We start from the raw sequence: 10,527 nt of genomic DNA, 5'->3' as shown, positions 1-10,527 counted from the left end.
CCCGAGATGCGCGGCCGGAGGAGCCCCGGGGCCGCGCGGGGCCGCCCCGGCTCCCCCGGCTCCCCCGGCCGCATTCCTGGCCCGGCCGCGGCTGCCGCAAGAATGTGTCCGGACAGGTTCCGGCCGCGGGGCCGGCGGCGGGGGGCTCGGCCTCGGGGTCCCGCCCGGGCCCCCCCGGCGCTGCCCCGGCCCACGGGACGGGCATCCTCCGTCCTGGAGCGGCGACTAACGGAGAGCGCCGGCCGGGCCCTCCAGAGCCGCTCGTTTAAGTCTCCCGGGAACGGGGCTCGGTGGAACAGGGGAGCTCGGAGATTTGGGGTGGAACTCCCTGGGTTTGGGTAAAACCAGGCACAGAGCCCGGCGTGGGGAGGGCGCGGGGTGACGGCACCGGGGGCTCGGAGCATCTCCACGCGTTATCCCCGGGCACCGGGGGAGCAGAAGGTAAAGCGGCATCGGCTGTGGGGAGTCGGACCCGGAGGGGTTGGAGGGCCCTTAAGGGTAAATTAAATTAACACCTGTTTTTATAATATCCGAATTTGAGCTCTGACAAGTGCACGAGAACACGGATGAGTACATCAGGACAAGGGTTATGTGCCACACGAGTTTTTAACTCATTTTCTACTATTTAAAAGACTTGAAAGTGACTGCTAGTGGTTTGTGGTACTCGTAGTGTCTACTAGTAGTTTAATAGTAGTTTCTTGAACACATCTGCCCACAGTACAGCTGGTGTGGGGAGAAATTTTGGGCCTCTACAACTGAAGAAATTGAAAGTCCCTTATTACCCTAAAGTGAAAGTTTAAACCAGTTTAATGTTGTTATGAGGAAAATGAAACTTTTTTAGGATTTTTGGAACTAGCTTTAGTGTGGTCATTAGCTCTGAGTTGTGTGTTGTTAGAGGTGAAGGTAAAATAAAGACTTCAGTGAATCAAAGCATATCTTGGAAGCTCTCAAACTGCTCAGAGTCATCTCACTGTTTAATTGGTATCACCAATACCTTGTAAGTTTTGTTTAGGATGTTACTAGAGGGGTTCAAGGTTTTCCAGTTACCCAACACGATGTATTCCAGTTAGTTTAAACCCTAGGGAGGGTAATAGGAGAAGTATTTTGAAACAAGGCAGTTCATTTAAAAGTACAGGTGATAAACCCCATCAAAGTTATCCTACAGGAAATTTGGGAAGTGTGCACCGTTAATTTGGAGCATGTTGAAAATAAAAACATTCTATGTAAGCCACAAAATTTCTTCAAGGACTCGTGAATTGAGCAGAACTTTTGAACTGCCCAATCTTACTGTGAATTCTTGGGTTTTTTTGTATTTAATGGAATAGTTGAATGCTTCAGGTAGGAAGAGGTCTCAAACTGATTAATCAAGTGTGTATTTTTTTTCCGGTGTGTGGCCGTGGGTTCAGAGGTGGAGGAGGTCAAGGGAAGGATGTTGTGGCTGAACTGAGCTGCTTGATCCAAGCAAGCAGCCCTGACAGCGGTGTATAAATCAGAGAATGGTTACAAAGAGGTTAAAGCAAGGTTTGCTTTTTGTATTTTGTCATAATAAAAGATGAGGGAGGTGATAACTTGAAAAGCACTTTAAACTTTAGAGCTAATGATTACTCTTTTTGCGAATGGATAATGAAGCGATTGTGAGGTATATTGGTATGATTTCAGCTGGATCTAGGAAAAGGTGTTGGTGGTTCTCTGACTGATCAGAACACACTTCAGTGGGCCTTTTTTCTTCCTAGATAGATATGGATAAACTCACCCTGTGGACAAGTGCTCTGGCTCAGGGTACGAGTACAACTGATGAGATAAAGGGAAAGGTCTGAACACAGCGAGAGAACCACAACTATGCATTTATGATGAGGGTGTGTTAGAGCGAGTAGTTTCTCATAACTGCTCTGCTTTTAGCAGTGCAGGCGCCCGGGGGTGAGTCCAGCCCCAGGTTGAACTGGGGCCAGTACCTTTTCCTCTGGATCGCATTCCTGTGCCCTGGGGTTGGTTGTGGTTGGCGATAGGAGCCCTGGGAGTCATCAGGGACAGTCCTGGGGTGTTTTGGGAGCACAGAGATGATGAGAGAGGCTGAGGTTGGGGTGGTCTGGGGAGTTTACAGGGGTTTCTGACTTAGGAACTTCAGTTTATCGTAGTTAAAGCGGCAGAGTCTGCATGCACTGATTGAAAAAAGAAAGGTTACATTTGGAAAGCCAGTGAATGGAGTTTTTTGTAGTGCAGTTTTTTTATGGTATATTTTGTCCCGTTCTCTGGGCAGGCTGGGTTACGTCATCAGCCTGTCCCTGTGCCATGTGTTAAAGTTTTGGCTTCCATGACCATCTCAGTTAAGATTTTTGTTTTCATATTCATTAAAAAGCATTAAGCAAAACTCTAAAAGCTCCCATACCTCAGGTGAAACGGCGATGCGAGTCCTTAATTTGAACTCTGATCTGCTAACTCATTGAGTCGTTTCATTTATGCGTAGCTTGGGACAGGGAATATTTTGAGTATCTGAATACTTCATCTTGCAGTTTTTGCCCTCGTGGATGTTCCAGGAGCAGTTCCAGGCAGAATGAATTCCCGCGTGCACAGTTCAAGCTGTCGTGTCCCCCGTCCTTTCCTTGTGGCTCCGCTCACGCCAACACTGACGCTCACCAACAGTGAGCTGGACTGGGGAGCTGATCATGTTAAAATTAACTCAGCTTCTCCCTTATTCCTTCCCAAGGGAGAAGGGGAGGAGAAATGCTGATTTTTAACTGGCTTTGCCATGGGTCTTCATGTATGGCTTGTGCTGACTCAAGGAAGGGACATGTGGCAACCGGCCGTGGGGAAGGGTGGGACTGGTTCTTTCAGCAGCTTATATTGGCTTAAAATGATGGTGAAGCTGTTCTTAACTTGCAGGCCTCTGGAATAGGATTTATAAATGTTTTATATATTGGTTATAGCTGTTAAAAATGAAAGAAATGGGAAGTGTGGATTTCAAGGCCTGTTGCTGGAGCTCATCCCATAGCTCCCGAGGAACTGACTTGTATGAAGGATTAAAACCAACCTTTAATGTATAATCAATATTAAATAATGTATAGTCAATTAAGAAATGCTTTGTAACCATTGCAGAAGGCTGGCATTTCCTGATAAGAAGTTAACAGAGATACAAAAAAGTATGCACCACCTCATGCAGAAAATATTTGGGCTGTAGCATGTTTCTTTCCCATCTTTACATAACACACTGTCCTTTTTGGAATAAACCAACCCAAATGTGCATACAGATTAGTAATGTAGTAGAAAAATCACTGGAGCATAAAACCTAAAACCTCGAGGCTGGTTCTCCTGTGTTTGGGTATCATCTGCAACATTCAAATAGAGCAAAGTTGACTCTTCATTGGCAACAGGCAGAGGTGAAAACCTGTAATTAAAACATCTCATCAGATGTGAGGTACCAAATCTGATTAAACGTGGGATTAATTTAGCTAATACATTCATTTTGAATTACACAATAATGTGTGTGTACTAATGAAATGGCATTTTTTGCACTGCAGCAAGTGCCATCAGAAGTTTTTATTTATCTCCCCTGATTTTGCTTTCCACAGCTGAGTGACTGTAAAACTGTGAGACTTCCTGGAATTTGGAAGCAACAAGAAGAATGTTAGTATTCTGATAAATAGCTCTTTTGCCCTAAAAACGTCATATAACCAAAACTCAATTTTTCTTCATGCTTAAATGTGAACTGACTGTAATCCACTTGTGGGTGCTGGGAATTGGGATACAACACGTGGGATTTGGTGAGTTTCTTTTTTTCTGCCAGAACTTTTTTCTTCCCATGATCCCAGGGATAACATTGGTCAAAGACAGTGACTGAATTATCAAAGAGAGATGGAAGAGATGCCCTATTAAAATAGTTTTGAACTTTCAAACTAGTATTAGCAGGCTTTAAGAATAGAAATCAGACTTGGCTTCTTTTTGTAGCAATTTTTATCTTCTTTGTAGCTGGTAGAAGGTGCCATGGTGGACTGTGCTGAGTGTTCCGTGAGGGATGGATTCATACTTCCACCACTTGCAGCTCTTCAGCTGCCCCTGGGACATTCTGACTTAAGTCAACTGAAATGGATTTGACGAAAGTTCCTTAAATTTTGTGTCAGCCTCATGAATGTCCTTTTCTCCTTGGATTCTTACTCTTTTGTTGGCTTTAGAAACAAAACTCTGGAATGTGTTGCTGCAAGATGATTGTGGTGCTGGGGGTGGGGGGAGGATTGTGAATTCACAGCTTTCCACGGTATAATTTGAATATTCCGGTGGCAGAGCTGCCTGAACAGCCCCTTTCCCCCGCCGTCTGTTCTCACCCATGGACTGTGCTCTGAATCGTGCCAGCACAATTGTTGTTTGTGGTTGGGAGATGAATGGGACTGGGAAGCTGATCTAGAATGGGGATATTGTACTTTTGATCGGATTTTCTCACATTGTTCTGCTTCCTGGTCTAGTTACTGTGCAGCTGCACAAGGAGTGGTGTCACGACAGGAAAGGGGGTCTGGAGCACTGGGATTAAATTGAGGTGGGAGCAGATGAGGTAGAACTGCTAAACTGGCTCGGCCATGGGAAGAAATGCTCCAGTGCTCCTCGTGTTGTGCCTTCTGTAGCATTGGCTGAGCCTGTGCTCTTGTGCTGAGACCAGGAAAGCAGGATTCCTGCTGGGGCTGGTTTCTTGGGAATTTGTGAGGGAATCCATTTCTGGAGCTTGGGGAGCTAGGCAGGACACTGCAACACCTCCTGCTGCAGGTGCGGGTGGAGGAGTGTGAGACTGGTCCTGTCTGGGGTTCTCCCATGCTTCCCTGCTTGCACCTGAGTGTAAATCATGGAATTGTTAAGGTTGGAAAAGACCTCTAAGACAATCAAGTCCAACCGTCAGCCCAGCACCACCACCGTGTTCATCACTAACCATGTCCCCAGGTGCCACAGCCACATGGTTTTGAGCACTTCTGGGGATGGGGACTCCACAACACTGCCCTGGGCAGCCTGTGCTAGGGCTGACAGCCCTTTCCAGGAAGAAATGTGTGTGGTGTGGATCAAGGAGTAGGGGAAATTAAGAGGAATTCAATAAACTTTTTCTTTGGTTCTAAGACTAGTTTGGTTTGTTAGTATCAGTTTTACTCATTTTGGATACTTCATGCAGTTTTATGAAAGTTGTAGGTTTTTCTATTAGAGAGTCTCCATACATTGGTTGATTCTTTCATCTCTGGAACTGTTGAAGTTCAGGTTGGATGGGGCTTGGAGTGACCTGGTCTAGTGGAAAGTGTCCCTGCCCATGGCAGGCGGTGGAATGAGATGAACTTTAAGGTCCCTTTCCACCCAAACCATTCCGTGATTCTGTGATTGTTCACTGCAGTTTAGTGTTATCAAGAAGTAGAATTTTCTCATCCTACATTTCTGAGATTGTAGGTTAAGACTTTTCATTTTTTATGAAGCGTCTGATCTTTATTTATAAGTTTTCAACAGCATGGTTACCTTCTGGGATCTGTTGACTAAAAATGGTTGTCAGCCTGGAGACTTGATCTGATTTTTTCACTGATACCTGGTTTATGTGGTTTTATTTGAAAATGTATTTCACAGAACCATTTAGGTTGGAAAAGACCTCTAAGATCATAGAGTCCAACTTTTGAATGATCCCTACCTTGTCAACTAGAGCAGAGCACTGAGTGCTACGTCCAGGCGTTCCTTGAACACCTCCAGGGATGGTGAAAATGAAAGAGAAATAATATGAATAATACTTTGTTTTATACAAAAAGGCAATGGCCTGAGCTGATTTTGAGGTGTAGAAGTGCTGGTATACCCCAGCAGAACTTGATGAGTGTCCAAAGTGCAGGTGAAGTCAGATGTGTGGTCATGTCTGTGCACTTATCGCGTTTGTTATCTCTGTGTGTATGGAAAGAGTAAACTGAGGAGGTTGAATATTCAGATGAGTTTTGGCTTTCTCATTCGCAATTATTTTAGGATCTGACTGAAATGAACTCTCAGACCCAACTTTGAACAAACTCTCAGACCCGGCAGGTGCTAATGGGCACAGAGTAAAATCTTCAGTAACTGCTGTTTGCAAAGCAAGCAGTGCTTCAGCAGCATTTGAAATGCAAATGTCCAACTTCAGGTACATTATTTTACTATGTTGTGTAGCTCTGAGGGATCTGTGAGGTGTATATCCCTGCAAGGACTGAGGAATGTTACCACTATTTATATAAATACGCTCTGTAAATTGTTCTCAATTGCCCTCCATGACTTGTCCCTCCAGCACTTGGAAAGGTTTTATGGTTGCTTTGTAAATAGTCAGAAAGCGTTTGGGGTCACCTTACAAAGTTTATAAAACTGATGTGATGTGCTGAAGTAATGCAGCGTTTTGATCCTAAAAGCAGGTTTGAGTTGTGATGAAGCTCAGGAGGTTTGGAAAACAGGGAAGGTGGACGGTGGTTTCTGTTGATGCCCAAATAAGATGAAGATATGGGGGAGCGAGATTTAAAGAAGTCCTAAAAAGTTTTCAAATGTTGGAGTTTCCATTCCGTTTTAGAAAAAGTGACACTACATCCAGTTGTTTCAGGCTCTCATTGTCTGGAGGCCTGACTTTTTTTGTGTGTGTGTGGATTCACTCAGCGGAAAAATCAGTGAGTTTGGACAGAAGCACTGTGAGGTGATTGAGAATAATCATCCACTGGGCACAGAGCTGCTGTTAACTGGGACAGTTTTCTGCCTTTGCAGTGAGGATCCTTTGCATGGATCCTTTGCATCCTTTGCAAGTGTATGTATTTGCAAGTGTAAATTCATACTATTTGGGGCACAGTGGGAGTATCTGGATGCTGACTCAGACCTTTTTTGACTCTTGATTTGATTTTGGATTCAGCAAGAAACTCCACAGTCCAGTTGTATATGTGGTGAAGAAATATTTCTTGTCTTCCATTAAGTTTACTCTCTCTTGAGTGTAGTATTAGGAATGAGGAGGTCTCCTGGTAATATTTGAGTATGCTTTGTTTCTAAGAGATGAAAAAGGGTGGCTTTGCTTGGAATGTGTATTCCTATTAAAGCAGATTTACTGAGGAATTTATAATTACAGTTCCTAATGGTCTTGGTTTTATCTCATAAGTAAATGCTGCAGAGCTCAGGAATTGGGCTTAAGTTAAACTTCTGAAAACAGTCAGATGTCCCAGTTGCGGGAGAGGAGCTGGGTGAATCTCGTGGAGGCAGTGCCAGATCTGTCACAGTCCTTGAGGCTGGCATGGACCTCCTGAGACCCTTAAAAAGGGCCTAACACTTGTTTATCACGAGGGTGTGCCTTAGATATTGACTTTTTGGGCATTCCTGGAGTTCCGTGCTCCAACCACACTCAGCATCTTCAGCAGTTTTCAACTCCTCTCTTCATGTCAGCAAGAGAGAAGGACCTTCTCTCATCTCTTGTCTGTGAGTGTGAGCAGTGCCCAGCCTTAGCAGGTGTGCAGGTCTCACCTAGGAGTAAATCCTACCTTGTTTTTCTTTTGGGGCATCTGAATTCTAGCTGGTGCCATCTGCCTTGCCTTGAAACCCGAGCTGCACCGGTGCTTTAATCAGATGGGAAAATAATTTGGTTTCTTATTTTGTGGCCTGAAAGGATTGAGTTTAAGCTTCATTAATTCAGTTATTTGCTGCTACTTAAGTGAAAACAGTGCTTTTACAGGTGTGGTAGTAAGGAAGGATTATGTTGGTTAGAGCACATTTGGGTGCTTCTCGCTGTGCAGGTATTTTGATACATTAACACAATAGCAAAAGAATTCCTTTAGGAAGATCAGTGCTCCTGAACCAGGGAGTCTGCAGGCTCCCATAAACCAGGAAGTGAGTCCGTAGCTGATTGTCACCATTTGGAAGGTGTTATAATAGAAATACTTTTCTAAACTTCCTGTAAACCTTTGCCTGTAGTTTGCTGCTGTCAGAGCAGAGGTGGGTTAATCCATATTTAGTTTGGTTTGTTACAACTATGCTTAAGTTTTAGGAGCTTGGCAGTTCCAGAGCAGTTCCACCACTGATTCCTTCATTGCTGTCTCCTGATTCTGTTGGGATTTTAGCACTGTAGTGCAACGAGGAATCTTTTATCCACATTTTGCCATTAAATGCCTGGCTTAAGTTCCCACTTGTCTCCCAAGGGCCATGTATTTGGAGAAGAACTTGCTTAATGCCTTGAAAACCTGTTTTTGCAAACAACTTGCATGTTTATTTTCCTGAGGAATCCCTTCCAGGGGCATATCCCACAGGTTTACCTGAGCATGCACCTCATGTGCCTGATGAGTTGGTCTGTTGGAAGCGTGTTAGAGGTGTCAGACTTTCACCAAAGCTCTGTTTAAATGTACTATGGAGTGGTGTTTGTTAAACATCATCTTTCTTTTTAAAATCAATGTTTATAATCAAACACAGTTGAGTTAGAAGTAGAAAGGAAAGTGATGGTAGGAAGCACAAATATTTCTCAGTTTTGGTGATGATGAAAGAAAATACCTTTTAATGGCAGTGTCTGACTAACAGGAGTGAAGGGAGGGAGATGTGAAGGTGGTTTGTGGGCTCCAGATGCTCCATGTTGTGTTAGGAATTACTGGGACAGGTCAGGTCTCGTGAGCACAACCTTTACACTCAGGTTTATAATGAAAAACCGAACCCAAGAGATGGTTGCAATGTGTTGGAAGTCTTTCAGATGCCTTTTATTTTTCACATCAAATGTCGCGGTACAGCCTCTAAAGAAAGTAGTGCCTGTATTTTTCATTGCTACTGTTGCATTTCTTGTTCCACAGCAAATGTAAGAGATGACAAAACCAGCCCCATCGGAAAAAATAGTGCAGATCTGAAAAAGCTGAGAAATGTTCTGAGACCACAGAACATTACAGGTCAGGTGGATTCTGAATTCATGTGTGTGTCCCTGGATTCGATGGTGCATTGCTCCTAAGGAACTGCCTGATTACCTCTGTGTTTCTGGTGAACTTTGATTTTTGAAACAACACCAGTGTTTTAAATGGGTTGATAAAGAGCTATTATTGATATTCTTTGGTCGCACAGTGTTTGGGTTTCTTTGAACATTTCAAGGCCAGATTGGACGGAGCTTGGAGCAACCTGGTCTAGTGGAAGGTGTCCCTGCCCATGGCAGGGGTTGGAATAAGATGAACTTTAAGATCCCTTCCAACCCAAACCATACTGTGATTCCACAATTCCATGATTCTCTGCTCATGTACCTGCAAGTCTGTAAGCCTTGAGTTGCACTGTCTTGTCCACAGTGGTATTCAAAGAGTATTTTTGAGTTCTTGAGTTTTTGTCTAGAGTTTACAGCTGCATAGGACAGACATTTCAGTAAGTCATTACTGGTCCATTCCTTGAAGTGACAATTCCTAAATAATGTTGTTCTCTCTTTCTGAGATGTGTAAAATTGGATGCAAACAAGATCCAGGATTTATACTGCCTGTCTACATTTATAAAAGTCCTCTTTGAGCTGTGAATGGGGATGACTGAAACACGGCCAGGAAAGCTTTATTTGACATTTGGAAGAATGCCATAAATAGAATTCAACTAACACATGCCTTTGTCAGTTGTTGAAATTCAACTTTAAAAGGATTAATTTCTCAACCCTACCCTGCTGTGCAGAATCCTGAGTATTGAGATTAGCAGCTTTTCTGAAGGTTGGTGGGATACTGCAGGAGCTGGTTCTTGTTCAGTTACGAATTGCTTGTAAAATTGCCTTTTTAATACTGGCATTTTTGGTACTAATACTTGTCCTTCAAAAAAATGCGAGAAACAACTTTTAGCTTTGATTTTTATTTTGAAGTACTAGAAATAGTGATACTGTGGAATTGTCCAAGGCCAGGTTGGATGGTACTTACAGCAACTTGATTTAGTAGAATATGTCCCTGCCCGCGGCAGGGGAGTGGAATGAGGTGAGCTTTAAGGTCCCTCCCAACCCAAAGCTTTCCATGATTCTGTGGTATTACAGCTGTGATCAAATTTTAATGACTTCAGTCATTAATAATATATTATTGGTCATCTTTCTCTCAGAAGTGTCCCTTTCAGCAAACTCCTCTCTCCTTCACTAACATACTGTAATGTGCATTTCGGGCAGTAGCAGCATTTGCAGGGAAGATTTGGATTTTAGTGCCCGGTGATACGTCATCAGCACGCAGCGCTCAGATCCTCTGCTGATTCTTCAGAGTGGAGCTGCACCAACATCGGCTCTGTAATCCTGCAGTTTTCCAGCACAGGCAGCACTGTGGCATCTGCCTTTCCCTACACACGCGTGAAGCCTGTTGGTTTAGGGGTTGCTGCTTTTGTCTGAAGCCAGGGGGAACTGGAAGGAAGATTTTCTGTTTGGCTGTGTAAAACATCCTTGTGTACACTGCAGTTCCTTTGAAAAGCTGCCACTGTTGCTGTAGCAGCAATCCAGCCCTGCCAGGGCTGACAATAACAGGAGCGCCGGCGGGAAGACCTGCTTCCAGTCTTTGCTCCACATCGGCAGATACGCTGGGGATGCCCGGCAGGTGGAGGGAATAGTGCTCTGTAGTTTGTTCCCTCTGT

Source organism: Neopelma chrysocephalum, unplaced genomic scaffold (assembly GCF_003984885.1).
Source record: "Neopelma chrysocephalum unplaced genomic scaffold, ASM398488v2 Primary Assembly neopelma1_68, whole genome shotgun sequence".
Classification (NCBI taxonomy): Eukaryota; Metazoa; Chordata; class Aves; order Passeriformes; family Pipridae; genus Neopelma; species Neopelma chrysocephalum.
This window is presented reverse-complemented; position numbering follows the sequence as displayed.